We start from the raw sequence: 16,480 nt of genomic DNA on the forward strand, positions 1-16,480 counted from the left end.
TTTTAAAAGTGACTCTTTTAGACAAAAGGATACAAATAAGTTAAAAGTGTAAGGACAGAAAATGATATTCCACACAAGCAGTAATGAAAGAAAAGCTGGGAAAGCTATACTAATACCAGAAAAAAATTGACATTAAATGCAAAAGTCCTATAAGGTATAAAGAAGGAAACTATGTATTAATGAAAGGGACAATTCACCAGGAAGAAATAGAAATCATAAATATGTATATACCTAATCAAGGTGGCCCAAATTCTTGAGATGAACCCTGGCAAAACTGAAGTTGAGAGATATGTTTCTTTACAATCATAGCGGGAGACTTCAACACACCGCTCTCTGCAATAGTGTATCTAAACAGGCTGAACAAGGACAAAGAGAATCTAAATAACATGATAAATAGACTAGGTCTAACAGAAACATATGGAACATTAAGTCCAAAACACCACTATAAACATTCTTTCAAGTGCCCATGGAAAATTCTCCAGGATAGACCACATGCTGGGGTACAAACAGGGCTTAACATATTTGAAAAGATTGAAATTGTAGAATGTGCTTTCTCTGATCATAATGCAGTGAATCAGGAAATCAAGTACAGCTATAGATCTGGAAATATCACTAATATATGGAGGTTAAATTGCATGTTCTGAAATAATTTTGCATCAAAGAAAAATTGAAAGAGAAATTATGCTGTGTATTCATTGTTTCTGTTCCTTTTATTTTTTGTTTTTATTTTATTTTGTTTTATTTCTCCATGATTTTCCTGCTTTCTCTGGTTTTCTATTGGTGTCATATATAATTTGATTTTCTCTTATCTATATGCATGGCATTGATTTCTTTTTAAAATTATTTTAATGGTTGTCCTAGACTTTATGATATATATTTTCTACTTATTTATATGCATTTTCAGCCTACACTGTCACAGTTCACATGTACTGCAGGTAACATAAGAGTCATTCCAATTCTGCCCCCATCTCTTATAGCATTGTTGTCATGTATTGTTTTATTATTTTACAGTATAACATAGTGTCATGTCACTTAACAATAAATTATCCAAAATAGTATTGCTATTATTAAGAACAAAGTTTTGTCCACTACATCAGTCAAAAAAAGAAACTGAAAAGATTCTATTTTACCTACATTTATTCCTTCTCAAATGCTTTTTCTTTCTCTAGATAAATCTGAGTTTCCAACCTATATCATTTACTTTCTCTCTGAGCATGTATGTTTAACATTTCTAACAAGAGAAAATTGCAAATGCTCCCACATTTTGTTGTCTTAGACACTCTTTATTTCTCCTACAATTTTAAGGGTAGTTCTGGATGAAAAATCCTAGATTTTTTGGATGATTTTTTCTTACATTAAATATCTCACTCACCTCTTCTTGCTTGCATGGTTTATGCATAGACATTAAGTATTATAATTACCATTGTTTCTCTAAAGGTATTATATTTCATTCCTCTGGCCTCTTTCAAATTTTTCTCTCTTGTTTTGATCCTTTGCAGTTTGAATATAATACACATGGCTGTATTTGAAGGGAATTTACCTTTCCTGGTGTACTCTCAGCTCCCTAGATATGCAGTCTCATGTTTTTCACTAATTTTGGATAATTTTCCACCATTATTTCATCAAATATTTCTTCTGTCTATTTCTTTCTTATCCCTTGGTATCCATATTCACATGTCACACATTTTAATTGCATTACAGTTGTCAGATACTCTTCCATTATTTTGTTTTCTCACTTTATTTTCAAGATTAGGTAGATCCATTGCTACATCCTCAAAAACAGGAAAGTGGATGTCAGTCCTACCACATAAGATTTGATTCCATCAAGTCATGCCAGCTTGGGTTTCAAATTGCTACTGCTGTCAGAATGCAATAAACCAGAACTGGATTGGCTTTAATAAAGGGGATTTATTGTGCTACAAGTTAGGGTCTTAAGACCATGAAAATGTCCAAGTTAAAGAACCAAAATGAGGATACCTTCTCAGAGAAAAGCCAGTAGCTTTCTCTACAAACATCTGTAGAGACTCATTTAGCTCCCCTGGAGCCAATTTTGGGATTTGGCTCCTTAGTTTCCCTTGGTTCTCTCCAGGTCCTGGCTATTCTGTGAGTCCTTCTCTTATCACTGGGGTAATACTGCCTGTATCTCCACGTGTCTCAGGCAAGGAGAGTGGATCCCCCCATGTATGTGGAAAGGATGAGTTTTCCCCAAAGGCAGAGCACGGACCTTCCTCCTCAGTGCTCAGGAAGAGTTTTGCTGCCTCAATGGTCTCAGGTCTAGAAAGATTTTAGCTCTACTGACTCCTTGATTTTAGGATTGTTAGACCCTGAGCAGAGAACCTTCCACAGTGTATCCAGGCAGCCTCCTGACCTGTAACACTGTGTGCTAATTTATTGCTAGTTGCTTATTGCATGATAGAAAATTTGTTCATTAATGTACCTCATGTTAAAAGAAGAATTATACATTCAGAGAGAAGTGATCATCATTCCATTTAGTCCTTGGACAAGATTCTGACAGTACTTCTATCTCCTGAAGCAATGTGTTATCTGTCCATTTCACCCACAAAGATTTTCTTAATGGGTTTCTATGTCACAAAATCTGGATTGAATACTGTGCTATAAAAATTAAAGCAGAATTAACTTTTAAGATGTTCATGGTTTGGCCTGATTGTCCTCATGGCCATATCCTCTGAGGAAGGAAACAATCCTCAGCAGGTTCTCTTTTAGAGATGTTGGTGAGCTGGGGACATCCCAAGCATACCTGAAACATACTGCTTAATTGGGCAGGAATGTCAGATGTCCCAATGTGGATGTTCCCTTCCACCTGGGATATCATATAACATTTTGTATTTTTGTCTTCATCTCAAGAAAAACAAACTATTATTCTTCAATTTCTTTTAAACATATAATTCTTAACTTTGATTTATTACTGGATACATCCTCTGTTAACATGGGAACAATCTCTTAATTAGAGATAAAATTCTACCTGACACCCCGTTATATATTTACTTGGCAGCTCACACTGCCACTTGCTCTTACTTGGGACACTCAGTACAAGGTTCTCTGTTGCAGACATGTCATCAGATTGAGTGAGGTGGAAGGGCCCATTCACATGCAGCCACCTTTACCATGCATCAGGGTTCTCAGATACCCATTAATGGACTCTGGGATGTCCTTTCCCCACTTGGCTTCAGGACCCCATGAGGGTGACCAACTATCTCCTCTATAGAAATCAATGAATGTGATGAGTTCAATAATTGTTAACATAGAGGCATATACTCATCAGTAACATTGAAATAATGAAATTGGTGGACAAACTCATAAAATACTCGTGGATAAAATAAAACATTATTCTATTCATGTAAGATTGGAGCACTGCATTTGCAGTGAGCATGACATTCTTTTGTAAAGATCATATAATTTTTCTGTAACTAATTCATGAAAACAAATTTGAACGTGGTGCCCTGGATTAGATCTTAGAAAAGGAAAAGGACATGAGAAAATAAATGATAAGTATGATTAAAGTCTGGATTTTATTTAATATGACTTTCCCATGTAAATATCTTAGTTTGATAAATGTGGCATGATCACATAACATGCTACCTTTAGGGGCAAGTGGTTGAGTTTGTATAGGAACATTGTACTATTTCTGCATCCTTTCAGAAAGAAAACAGAATTTATTCCATAGCTAAAACTTATTTTAACAAGCACATGGAAGAATTCCTTAGTATATTTGAATGAATATTGGATGTGACCAAGGGAGTCTGTCATGAATGACAACGTAAGATCATCCTTTCCCTTTCTGAAGTGACATTATAGCTCTTATACTAGACATTCAGCATCTCCCCTTGCAGGTGAGACCTGACAGAATTTGCAAAACATGCTTCTTTGAGACCTGATTGTTCTTGCCTCATTAGACCCTTTTGTCCAAGCAAACATCACCTACAGCAGCCCTCTCAAACCTGGATAAGTGTGTCCCTGGGTGACACCAAGATTTCCTCAGAGCTTCATGTGCATAAAGAGCTTTAAAGGACTTCAATCCCCATAATTTGGTGTTTTGTGCAAAACTCTTTCCTAAGATAGATAAGGAGAATAAGTGTCTAGTTGGGATGCTGACACTCCTTTCCTACCTTCAAGTTAGGTAATTTTTCTAGATTTGTGCTTTAGTAATAAAAAAATTCCAGCACTCCCCTCACCATAGACATTTCCTTGGGAACTAGAACCTCTGCAGTATCAAATGTAGGGACATTCGCACTGCCACTAGGATGGACATTAGAAACTAAATGATGCCAGAGATGGCAACAGTCCTGTGGTGCCCAGTGTTTCATTAAACAACAGTAAAGGAGGATCTGATTGAATTGTCAGCCCAAATATTCCAGAACACAATTGTGGAATTTGAAAATTAAGTCATTGCAGGAGTTCTTGCTCAATTTCTTATTTTCCTTCCCAACTAACACTATCCAGTCCAGAAGCTCTTCTTCAATACTGAAAATTTCATTAAGGAAACTCAAATCATTAGAGTTAAAATATGTTCTTTTTAAGTATATGAGTTTATTCATATAATATAGACATTATTGTACTCTGTGCAAAATTGTTCCTCTGCTAAGGAAGCCAAGCAAAAATGTGTCACTTTACAATTCTTATTTCCCCAAGAAAACACGGAATCAAAGATATAGGAAATAAATTTAGAAGAACCCTCATTTTATCTAAGGAAAAATCATGCTTCAGAGTGATACTTAACTATTGAGCAGATAAAAATGGCAAATTGCCATAGGGCCCAGTGTTCTTAAAACAAATCTTTCCCTGAGAAATGTATGTAAACATCCCTGTGCAGGTGAATGACTTCTAGTTTCCATGTGCCCCAAGACAGATGGTAAATAGCCAGTGTTTCATGTAAGTAACACATTTATCATCTTATCCTTATTGAGAAACAAAAATTCAGTAGATGATTTTTTTTGTTTAGCACTCACTTTTGTTTATTTACCTTATTGCTCCCATAAATGGTGCCATGAAATTAAAAAACAAACTGTAATCAAACAGTAATATTGTCACAATATGCACCTACACTAAATGGAAGAAAAGAAACCCTTATAGTAAGATAATAAACTGCCTTCTGTGACTTGTACAGTTATGCAGCAGGACTCCTGAGCATTTACTCCAAAATATATTCCTCATAAATAACTGGCAGCTTCCAACACTAACCCTGCAGCCACTGAGTGCACCTGGCCACTTCGTACACCGAGGAGTGCACAGCACACAACAAAGCACAACTGGGCAGGGTGCCAAGAGGCTGAAGGGACAGATGCACCAACCAGAATGTTCTGGCTCCTCCACAGTGAAAAGGGAAAGGGCCAGGAGCAAAAGAAAGATATCTCTCTCCTCCAGCAGAATGAACATATTTTACACCTCTTCACCATAAATGATTTCCTGTCATCAGACGACATAGACAGGTTCAGGGCTGAATATTGTGCTATGAAAACCAAAAGAAGAACAGAATTAGATTTAAAGATGGTCCAAATCTGTCCCTTCTTTGACTATAAGAACCATGTTCTCAGAGAGTTGAAGGAATTCTGGGCAGGAATCTGTCATAGAGGGGAGTGATTTGGGGACGTCCCTAGAAGACCTGAACCTTTCTGCTGCCTGTGCATTTGCTTTCACTACCTCATTTCCTTTTCTGGGAACAATCAGCACATGTGTTCCTGTTGCAGATGTAACATCAGGCTAAGTGAGTTATAAGGGTCAATTCACATGCAGCAGCTTTCACATGCATCAGAGTCTCAAACAATTGTAATGCTCTATGTAATGCTCATTACCCATTGTAGCTGCAGTGCCCTGATGAAAATGCCCAGTTATGTTTTGGATGAATGAGGGCATGTGATGATTTTGAAGATTGCTACTAAAGGGGCAAAAATGAATTGTTCACATTAAAATAATGAGATTTGTGAGAAAACACATAGAATATTCATGTATAGAATAAAATACTATGCTGTTCATTTCACATGGGAGCATTGCTTTAGCAGTGATGATGATCTTCTGTAAAAGGCAGACAACATTCTTTTTACAAATTCATGGAAAGCTTATACAACATGGGGTGCTGGTTTGGAACATGGAACAGGAAAAACACATTAGAAAAAAATGGTTAAACCTAAGTAAATTCTGGACTCCAGTTAATATTATTTTACTAATAAAAATAGCTCAGTTTTGCAAATGATCCATGTTTATAGAAGATGTCAGCATCAAGAGGAAGTGGTGGGAAGGTGTGTAGGAATTCTCTGTACCATCTGCCAGTTTCCTATAAATCTAAAGTTACTCCAAAAAAAAAGCATTATAAAAACATGGAATGATGCTTGGGAAGGGCTGAGTGAGACGATAATGTTATCTAGTGAGGGCTGCCAAAGACGATGTAACATGTTAACAATTCCCAAAAGTCAGACCCCATCTGGAGCGACATAAGAGATCTTACCCTGACATTCAACATCTCACTTGCAAGTGAGAGCAGGACACTACTTGAAAAACATGTTTCTTTGACCCTTATTTTTCCTTACCTCATTGGACTGTTTGATCCAAACACAAATCCCTTAGAGAAGAACTATTCAAACCAGGGTATGTGTGGCCATGGGGGCTGCAAAAGTTTCTCCAGAGGTTCATGGGCATGACAAGCTTTAATGCAATTGCTTTCTACATCTTTGTATTCTGTGAAAAGTCTTTCCTAAATGGATCAGTGAAAATCATTCAGCTTGTTCTGCTGACCCTCATCTCCCACTTCCAAGATCACATTAGACTGCTGGAGCATTCATTAAAAAATAGCAATGCTACCACTCATTTCATCATTGGCATTTCCTTGGGACCCAAACCTCTGTAGTGCCAAATGAACGGTGCTATACAAATGATATTGAATTATTCAAATGATTTTACTCAAAATGTTTTTGAATAATATTTGAAAAAAAATACAGGATTTCTTAACAAAAGTTCATTAGCATTTAGGATACACAGGTTGTTTTATATAATTCTTCAAGGATTCATAATTTCTGAAAATTAATTTGTAATTGACAAGGAAGTGGAAATGTCTGGACTGGACTACTCTGTTCTTATTCACTGTCAACACTGTGTGAGTCCCTATTCAGCTACTCTGAGTGTGTGTGTGTTTGTGCACATGTGTATGTTAACATGTGTGTTAACCACATATAATACATATATAAATTATTGCAAATTTTGACCATTGCAGTTTCTCTTTGAGTTAGTAGAACATCCTAGGTTGTGAGATACAATTATGAACATGTGTCAACCCAAATCAATTTTTAAAAATTTCTTCAACTTTAGTTTTCTCATTTGTTGAGAAAATTATTTTTAACACCACACGTAGCTAAAATAATAAAAACACTTTAGCAGGAGACTTCACATTATCCTCTATTAATTCCATGGCAGAACTCCTGAGTGTCTCAACCAATATTGGTCTCTCAACCAATATTTTATATTTAACTCACCTATAATTTGCAGTGTTTTCTACTGATCCTATGAAGGCTGATCTCTCATCTTTGTTCCTCCAGGAGGACACAGCACAGACCAATGCACTGTGCCAACAGACAGGAAGGACAGATGCATCAAATACTTCACCTATCACTTCCTTAGGCTACATGGAGTGAATGTTCCCAGGATGTAAAGGTAAAGAACCAGAAAAGCAAGAAGGGGTTTTACAGGTCTCTCTCAGGTTTAACTAATAGTTAGAGTTAGAGCTCTGTTTTCCACATAAGAATCACATAAACTAAGACCAGGGCAGAAGATGGGAGTAAAAATCCAATAAATGTAATTGTAACCATCATGAGTTCATTAAATATAGCTGTTATTAAAAATTCGTACTGGAAATGTCTTAAAATTTTCTACTATGCATGCACTCCCATAGTATTATAGAGATAGTAAATTTGTTTTCTACTTATTTTTTTCCACAGATAGAGATGAATTTTGCCAGAAAATAGATTCTACTAACAGTGTCACCAATACTTGACATTGATGATTTAGATGACGATTTGAGAATTGTGAGCTTATGCTATTTAGATGAGGTTATGGAATTGCATTGAGGCTTCAATGTGTTGAGATGTTGGCATGGGAAGAATGTATTTTGCATATGGGATAAATGAATAAAATTGGGAGTGAAATATAAACACTGGAGACTGAATAATAGCCTGAAAATAACTGGTCCTCAACATGGTACCCACAGGTGTTACAAAATCTCAGAGGGGAAGGAAATGAAATGGCAGAGTCTAAAGGGATTTGAAGATGGTGGAACTTGAACACTGGATAAATGTAGTAAAAAACAAACAAATAAACAAGGGGTTTTGGCACCCACAATGACTGATGGAGGTGAGGGATATATTCTACCCAGAGCCATCTGATGAGAGTATGTCCTTAGAGACATCTTGATTTCAGACTAGTGATACTGATCTCAATTTTCCAGCCTCCAGTATTGTTCGAGAGTTTATTTTTGTTATTGTAAATCATCAGGAGTCTTCCAATTTATTAAAACAGCCACAGAAATATAATTCAATCATTAAAACTTAATGAATAATGGAGAATCAAAGGTATTTTTGATTGAGAGATGAAAATGCTACTAATGGCAATAATCGAGTATTTTCTATGTATCAGGTGCTGCTCAAAGTATTTTATGTGTAGTGATACATTTTGCCTGAAAAAATCCTATAAAATAGCAGCAAATTTATATCCATTATACATCTGAAAGACCTTTCCACAGAGAAGATAAATAATTTACTGAAGGACACATGGGAAGGAGATTTCAGATATGTAAAAAAAAACCTGATACCTAATGGAAGAAAGTCCTTGGGGAATTTGCGAATGTTGATAATTAGGGTTAGATAATTGGGGAATGGCCCTTAATAGGAAGAAAATGACTGAGAGCAATCATTTTTTATCTTTAAATTTTTTTTCAATGAACATAAGGAATGAGAAAACGCATTGGGACAAGACCAAACAACTGTAGCAGGTAGTGTCTGTTTGCCCTAGCCATTTCCTCTCACAGCAGGCAGGTCCCAGTTTACTCAGACTATGCAAACTTTGAGATGTCTCACTCGCCCTGGGAATGTCTGAAACTACACATAAAAGATGAGACAAATTCCTGTAGAGCTGCCTTCCCTTCTGTACATCAGCATGTAGTCTGATGTGCTGCTAAACTCTTTTGGGTGCTCAGACTCTCAGAGGCTACTTGGGTGAACCCTATAGCCATAGACAAGTAAAACCTCCTTCCTGAAACTTCAGAGCCTTGGTTTGATATATTTCCATGTAATGTTTCTGGAGGCTTGCAGCCTTGTTCCCAGTTGTGCACAACACAACTACAATCAGAAAACCCTCAGGTGAAAGGCCTGGCTGAAACTGAGGTTCATGTATGTGTAAGGCAGGAGACAGGCAGACAAGATCACTGGTTGAAATTTTGAACCTGAGAAGATCTGTCTTCTTATCTTGATAGTGGATTTGGAGGATAGTACCAGGGAGGGGAGATAAAAGATGAGGAATTGAAGGAGATGGAGAGGGAGTTAACATAGGTAGGTTTAAGTCAAGAAGGCACAAGTAATTGATAGTTGATACAACAGGGTAGAAAACTCTCTGACCTTGCATGGCAGAGGGCAGAATGACAGATTTGCTATTTCACTCATGAGCATATATCTCTGACACAGGCAGTTTCTGGTGATCCACAAATCTCCTGAAAGTATAACAAGGGTACATTGAGAAGGGATGATAGGTAAATGTCCAACCTATCTAAAGGTGTCATCGCTATAATCCCTGGATTATGTGCACATGTTATCTTACATGACAAAAGGAACTTTGAAGATGTGAGTGACTTGAATGGAGGAGATGTCACAGACTTCTCACACCTCCAAAAATAAGAGAACCTGAACATGAAACACATGAGTAACTACAGAATCACAGACAGCAGATAAATCCCATTAGACTTCAGATTTTCAAATTTCCAGAATTTTATTTAAGAAAATGATAAAAATGTGAAGATATTTGTAAAGAAAAGAAACTAAATATTGCACTCTTAAAGAACCTTGCTCCAGAAACATACAGAGCCAAGTCTTTTCCTTTGTTCATTATTTGAAACATCACTTGCATGTGAACCCATGTTCACAGGCTTTTAAAGATGTGACTTTTAGTTAATGCATGGAGAACTGAATCAATTTGGGTTTTAATCAGGATTACTGGAGTTGTTTATAAACTGAATGAAATTCAGATTTAGGGGTAAAGCCAGAGATCAGCAAGACATTGGAAGCAATGGAACCCAGCAGAGACAGAAGGTGTGACTGTGTGCATTCGCCTGTGAGGGGGGAGTCAAAAGCCAAGGGCTGCTGGCAGGCAGCACAGGGATACCAGATCCTTTGTGGAGAAAGCAGAGCCTTACTGATGCCTTGATTCTAGGCTTGCTTATCTCCAAAGTGTAGGCAAATGGTATTTCCTTAATGCAAGAATCCCAGGGTCTGCCTCCTTCTGGACTGGTGGGCTGCAGTGGTCTGGGGGAGACATGGAGACACCTACCTTCAGGAAAAGAGGGAGGGAGGGAACAGTCCTGACACAAATATTGACCTACAAATAGAATAAGATGCAGGGACCCACAGCCTTAGTCCCTTGTGGACAGGCACTCCCAGCATTGTGGGACAATTATCCCCACATACAAAAAAAAAATCAGAGGGTCACAGAGCAGAAAACATAATGTACATATGCAGGGCTTGTGGGACAGGTGACCAAAGAGCACCATCTCCTTAGAAGGCTGGGGAAGTGCAGTCTTAGAAGCTACTTTCCTGTCCCTTTCTCTATGGCATTTTGGAAGGGGATTGCACTCCGTACATGGGAGCATGACACGGGTTAGGCTGCAAAATATAGCAAAATGAAACCTTCAACATGAGCCTAATCAAAAGCCAAATCTTACACAAGAGGGAGAAGCCAACTTTCAAGATAATCTTGTCAAGATAATTAGATGTCCAGAAATCATAAACAATTACAAGGCACATTAACAAACCTGAAGATATGGCCACTCAAATGATAAAATCAAAAATTAAAGGAAATAAAGAATTTAGAACATCTAATCATATAGGTTCATGCAAAACTCTTAATTTCTGTAAGTCATTAAAGAGATAAAGGATATCAAAAATATACAAGAAGATCATAAAGAAGAATTCTAAAGAATACACAATAATAGCAGTTTTATAGAAATGAAAGGTACTGTAGAAGAATTTAAGAATATTCTAGAAGCACAACAGCAGTTTTGAAGAGCCGCAAGAAAGGATTAGTGAAATAGAGGACATAGCATCTTAAACACGCAAAAGAATCACTGGACACAAATATGGAAATATTTGAGCTGGATCTCAGGGAAATGGTTGACAAAAAAAAGCATACAAATATTTGAATTATAGGTGTCCCAGAGGAAGGACAGACAGGCAAAGGGCCAGTAAGGATATTTCCAACATGATGGCTAAATACTTCCCATCCATGTGAAAGACAAAAATATGCAAATCAAAGTCACCTAATTCTTTCAGTTTGCTAAAGCTCTCGGAGCACAGGATACTAGAAATGGATTGACACTTTGCAAGGGGATTTATTACATTACAAACCTGCAGTTCTAAAGCCAAAACAATGTCCAATTCAAGGCATCCAAACAAAGACACCCTGATTCTGAAGAAAATTGGATGGTGTCTGTATTTCTGTCACATGGGAAGGCACATGGTGATGTCTGCTGGCTCTTCTTTCTGTGAGTTTCTGTGTATCCTTGCTTGTGTCTCCTTGGACATTTATGCATCTCGGCTCTTTCCAAAATGTCTTGATTTTATCCTCTCTTAAAGGACTCTAGTAAAGATGATTAACAACAGCCTTGAATTGGGTGGGTCCTTTCTCCATTGAACAAGTTAAACAAAAACTTACCACCAAGAATAATGGATTAGAAGACCACATCTTTACTGGGGGTACATAACAGATTCAAACCAGTGCAGCAACATACTCCAAAATAGAATAAATCTGCATCACTCTTGCACAAATACTAAGCAGACATAAAAATGCCAAAGAGGAGAGAATCCTGAAAGAAGCAATAGAAAAGTGATTCATTACATATAAGAGAAACCATATATCTAAATGCTGACATTTCATCAGAAATCATTGAGAGAAGAAGCCAGGGATACGTTTACACATTTATGTTAGTGAAAGAGAAAATTTGTCAACCATCATTAAACAAAGTGATCCTTAAAAAGCAGGGGAAAACTTAAAATAGTCACATATAAACAGAAGCTGAGAGAGTTTGTCAATATTATCTTGCCCTTCAAAAATACTAAAGGGAATTCTGCCAGCTGAAGAGACAAGCAGGAGATAGAGTCTCAGTGTAGTGTATAAAAATGATGATTTTCATCAAGGGCAGGAGGGGAACTCCTTGAAAGGGAGCAATGGATTGGGTGAGACCAAGGCAAATTTAACAAATTAATTGGCTCTTACTCTGAAGAGATATAGAGGATACACAGAAGGAGCAGCTCTGGAGATATCAGTTTTAGGCCATTCAGGCAAGGACTCATGGGCCTGCCTTTGACTGTGGCTGACAAATCACCCCAAGGCCTGAAGATGGCATGTGTTGAGGAAGGAGACTATGTTGACTGTCCTGTCTGAGCTGTGACTTCCAGAATTTCTCCAAGGCTTTCATAATATCTGTGCTGGTTTGAAAGGCTGTATGTCCTCTAGAAAAGCCATGTGTTTTTCAAAGTCTTATCTTGTAAAGACAGAATAATCCCTGTTCAGTCTTGTATGTTTGAAACTGTAATTAAATCATCTCTCTGGACATGTGATATAATCAAGTGTGGTTGTTAAACTGGATTACCTGGAGATGTGTCTCCACCCATTTGGATGGGTCTTGATTAGTTTTATAGGACTGGAATCCTATAAAATGGAATGACATGAGAGAAACCCAGACAATTCAGAGAGAGAGCAGAGAAGGCTGCAGCACCATGAAGCAGAGAGGCCACCAGTCAGTGCTTTGGAGATGAAGAAGGAAAATGCCTCCAGGGTAGCTTCATGAAACAGGAAGCCAGGAGAGAAAGTTAGCATATGATGCTGTGTTCACCATGTGCCCTTCCATCTGAGAAAGGAGCCCTGATCATGTTCACCATGTGCCTTCTCACTTGAGGGAGAAACCCTCAACTTCACTGGCCTTCTTGAACCAAGGTATCTTTCCTTGGATGTCTTTGATTGGACATTTCTATTGACTTGTTATAACTGGGATATTTTCTCAGCCTTAGAACTGTAAACAAGCAACTTATTAAATTCCCCTTTTTAAAAGCCATTCTATTTCTGGTATATTTCTTTCCAGCAGTTAGCAAACTAGACCAACATCCCTGAGTGAGGGGAACATTTGTCTGGACAGAGCCCATATGGAAGGGAATATTCCTGCCAGGGTAACAGGGCACCCCATGAACAAAGGTCCACTATGATCTGAGACCCTTATGTTGCTGTTGTCTGCACTGTGGTCACTCACCTCCCCATCCCTGTGGGTTTAAAGTGTCCTCTCCTTGATGCTCAGTGGCCAAGGATCTCATGGGAAAATGCTAGTGACTTGAGCACCTTGTGTGGGCTCCACCTTAGACCTGTAAATGAGTTTCCACCCTACTGAAGAAAGGTGAGACACCCAGGCTTTTGGGCTAGGCTTGGTTCAGCACTGCATCCTGTCAGCATGGTAGAGGGCTGTTCTCAAGAGCATGGGGTCTGGGAGCCTTGCACAGTGGTTCAGCCACTTGGAGAGTGAAACCTGTGGGTCCTCCCTGCTTTGACCTTAAGCAGGACACCTTGGAGAGAAAGACAGCAGAATCTGAGACAGGACAAAGGGACCAGAAATGTTTTTCTTAATGACCTAGATTAGCAAAACCTGGAGTGCAATAAACAAATTATGCAACCATAAATATTACCAGACTAGAAATTCAAAGTTCTCAAGGGATTTGTTCAGAAGGAGTGAGAAGTAGCAGCTGGCTGGAAACCTGCATTTGTGCCTCATCACCCAACGAACTTTCACATTACTTTCAAAACACACTCAGAGAGCTGACTTTTTCCATCAGAACAATGAATGTTAAAGACACTGAAGTGTTATACTCAAAGAGGTGAAGAAAATATCTTCATGTCAAGAATTCTAAATGTAAAAATATACTGCAAGAAAGTGAAATCACTGCCCTCCCTCTACCTGGGTCATGGTATCCAGTGGTGAAATTCTCCATGGCAGGGTGGGAGATGACTCCTAGGGATGAGGCTGATCTGGAACAGTAGGATAAACATTCCATCCAGACCAAAAGGGGGGAAAGAACTGTAACTAGTAAAGTATCAGTGGCAGAGAGTATTCAAATAGAGTTGAGAGGCTACTCTGAAGGTTACAGTTTTGCAAGCTTCATCTGGACAATTGCTCCCTACCACAACTTGCCAAACCCTAACCAAAACCATTCCAGCCAATCCTAAAGAACACCTAGGGCAATATATAAGATTCTACAAAGATTTCATACACTTTAGTAACATTCTAGAAAAGTACAACCTCCATGTGGGCCACTGGACCATATAAGCCCTGAAATTTAAAGGTTGCAGCCCCTCCAGAACATAAGCTACTTCCCTCTCCCTACCCCCTATTAGTGATAGATCCTTCAAACGTGAAAATGTTAGAATGGTCATAGCCCAAATACCCCTTAAAAGGAAGATATAAAGATCAAAGTTGATGCTGGAGTTATACAGAGAAGAAAGGATTTAACAAATGTATATGATTGCTGAATCATTAAATTGATATGTTTTTTATTGTATCTTAGAGCAGATAGACATAAAATCCCCAAATTGTGGAATCGTAAGCCCTGCCAAACTCTGAAATTGGTTCTACAACTAATTGTGATGCTGTGCTTTGAAATATATATATATTTTTGTATATATGTCATTTTACACAAAAAAGAAAAAAACATCTATTGTGATATTTATTCCATCTAGCCTCCCATATACTGGAGCAGCTAGATGAAAAATCTGAGAGGATCACGTAGTAGCCCATGACAAAACCTGGGATCTGTCCTGTAAATATGTGTTGAAGAGTGCTTTGAAAACTACTGTTTTTTTCTTTCTTTGTTGGGTATATATAGTACATTATACCACAAAAAATTAAAATATATATATATATATATACTGTAAGAAGAAAAGCTATCTGAGGAGATTTCTTGACAAACAAAAAGTGAAAGTATACATTACTATCAGAAACTTTCCAGAGAAATTCTAAAGGATCCTTAAGCTGATCAAAATTATTCATGGGGGAATTTTGTGAGACAAAGACCAGTAGAAATTCATGATAGTGGTTAATAAAAATGCATATTAATTGCATAATCAGTAATAGTGACATTTAGTGACATGTAAAGGTAAGGCAATGTACTTAAAATAACTGGCAACATTGTTTAAGTCAGTATGGGAACTGAAGAGTATTTAAGTGATCTAAGGATATTGCTTTAGCCATGAGGACAGTGGAACATTGCATTAGTTTGTTAAGTGCTGACAGAATGCAATATACCAGAAATGGAATGGCTCTTAAAGAAACAATTCATTAAGTTGAAAGATCACATGCTAAGACTATAAAAATATCCATGCCAAGGTATCCTGAAAAAGATAACTTGACTCAAGAAAGGCTGCTGGGTCAGCACACTTGGTTTGGTTCTGGATGATGTCTGTGAGTCCTCTAACTTATTTAAAACAGCCTCCCTGGAAGCATTTTCTTTCTGCATCTCCAAATGTCTGGGCTCCTGTTGACTCTGACAACTCTGACAGCTGTGTCTGCTATGAAGTTTTTTCCAAAATGGTTCTCTCTTAAAGGACTCCAGTAAACAACTCCACCTTGAATGTGTGGAGACACATCTCCATGGAAATTGCCTGTTCAAAAAGTCCCACCCACAACTGGGTGGGCCACACCTCCATGGAAACAACTTAGTCAAAAGATCCCACCAAGCAATATTGAATCAGGATTAAGGAATCACTTTTCTGGAATACACAACAGTTACAAACCACCACAGAGATTTTAATTAATTTTAGACATTAACATTGTTATGTGTGTTATAATTTCTTGAATAACCACTAACAGAATTAAAAGCACATTATATATAAGGCACTAAGAAAGAAGAAGGGATAATAAAATTATCCAGTCAACATAAAAGCATAATAGGATCTTATGTATCATATTCTCCAACTAAAACAAATGTCTTCACATTTTATGAATCTCACTCACCCAGAATCATAGTCCTTAAAAGGATTAATATTGAAAGCATCATAAAACTATAGAAAGGTTGAAAGTAAAAGAAATAAAAATGACATATATATGTTCAAAATTGTAACATTAACAAAAAAATAATAAAGCTGTTTACGGTAGTTATAATAACATCCAAAATTCATATGCCTTAAAGCAAAAATTGTCACTACGTAAATCACTTCATGATGACATCTGTTTCAA

Source organism: Tamandua tetradactyla, chromosome 17 (assembly GCF_023851605.1).
Source record: "Tamandua tetradactyla isolate mTamTet1 chromosome 17, mTamTet1.pri, whole genome shotgun sequence".
Classification (NCBI taxonomy): Eukaryota; Metazoa; Chordata; class Mammalia; order Pilosa; family Myrmecophagidae; genus Tamandua; species Tamandua tetradactyla.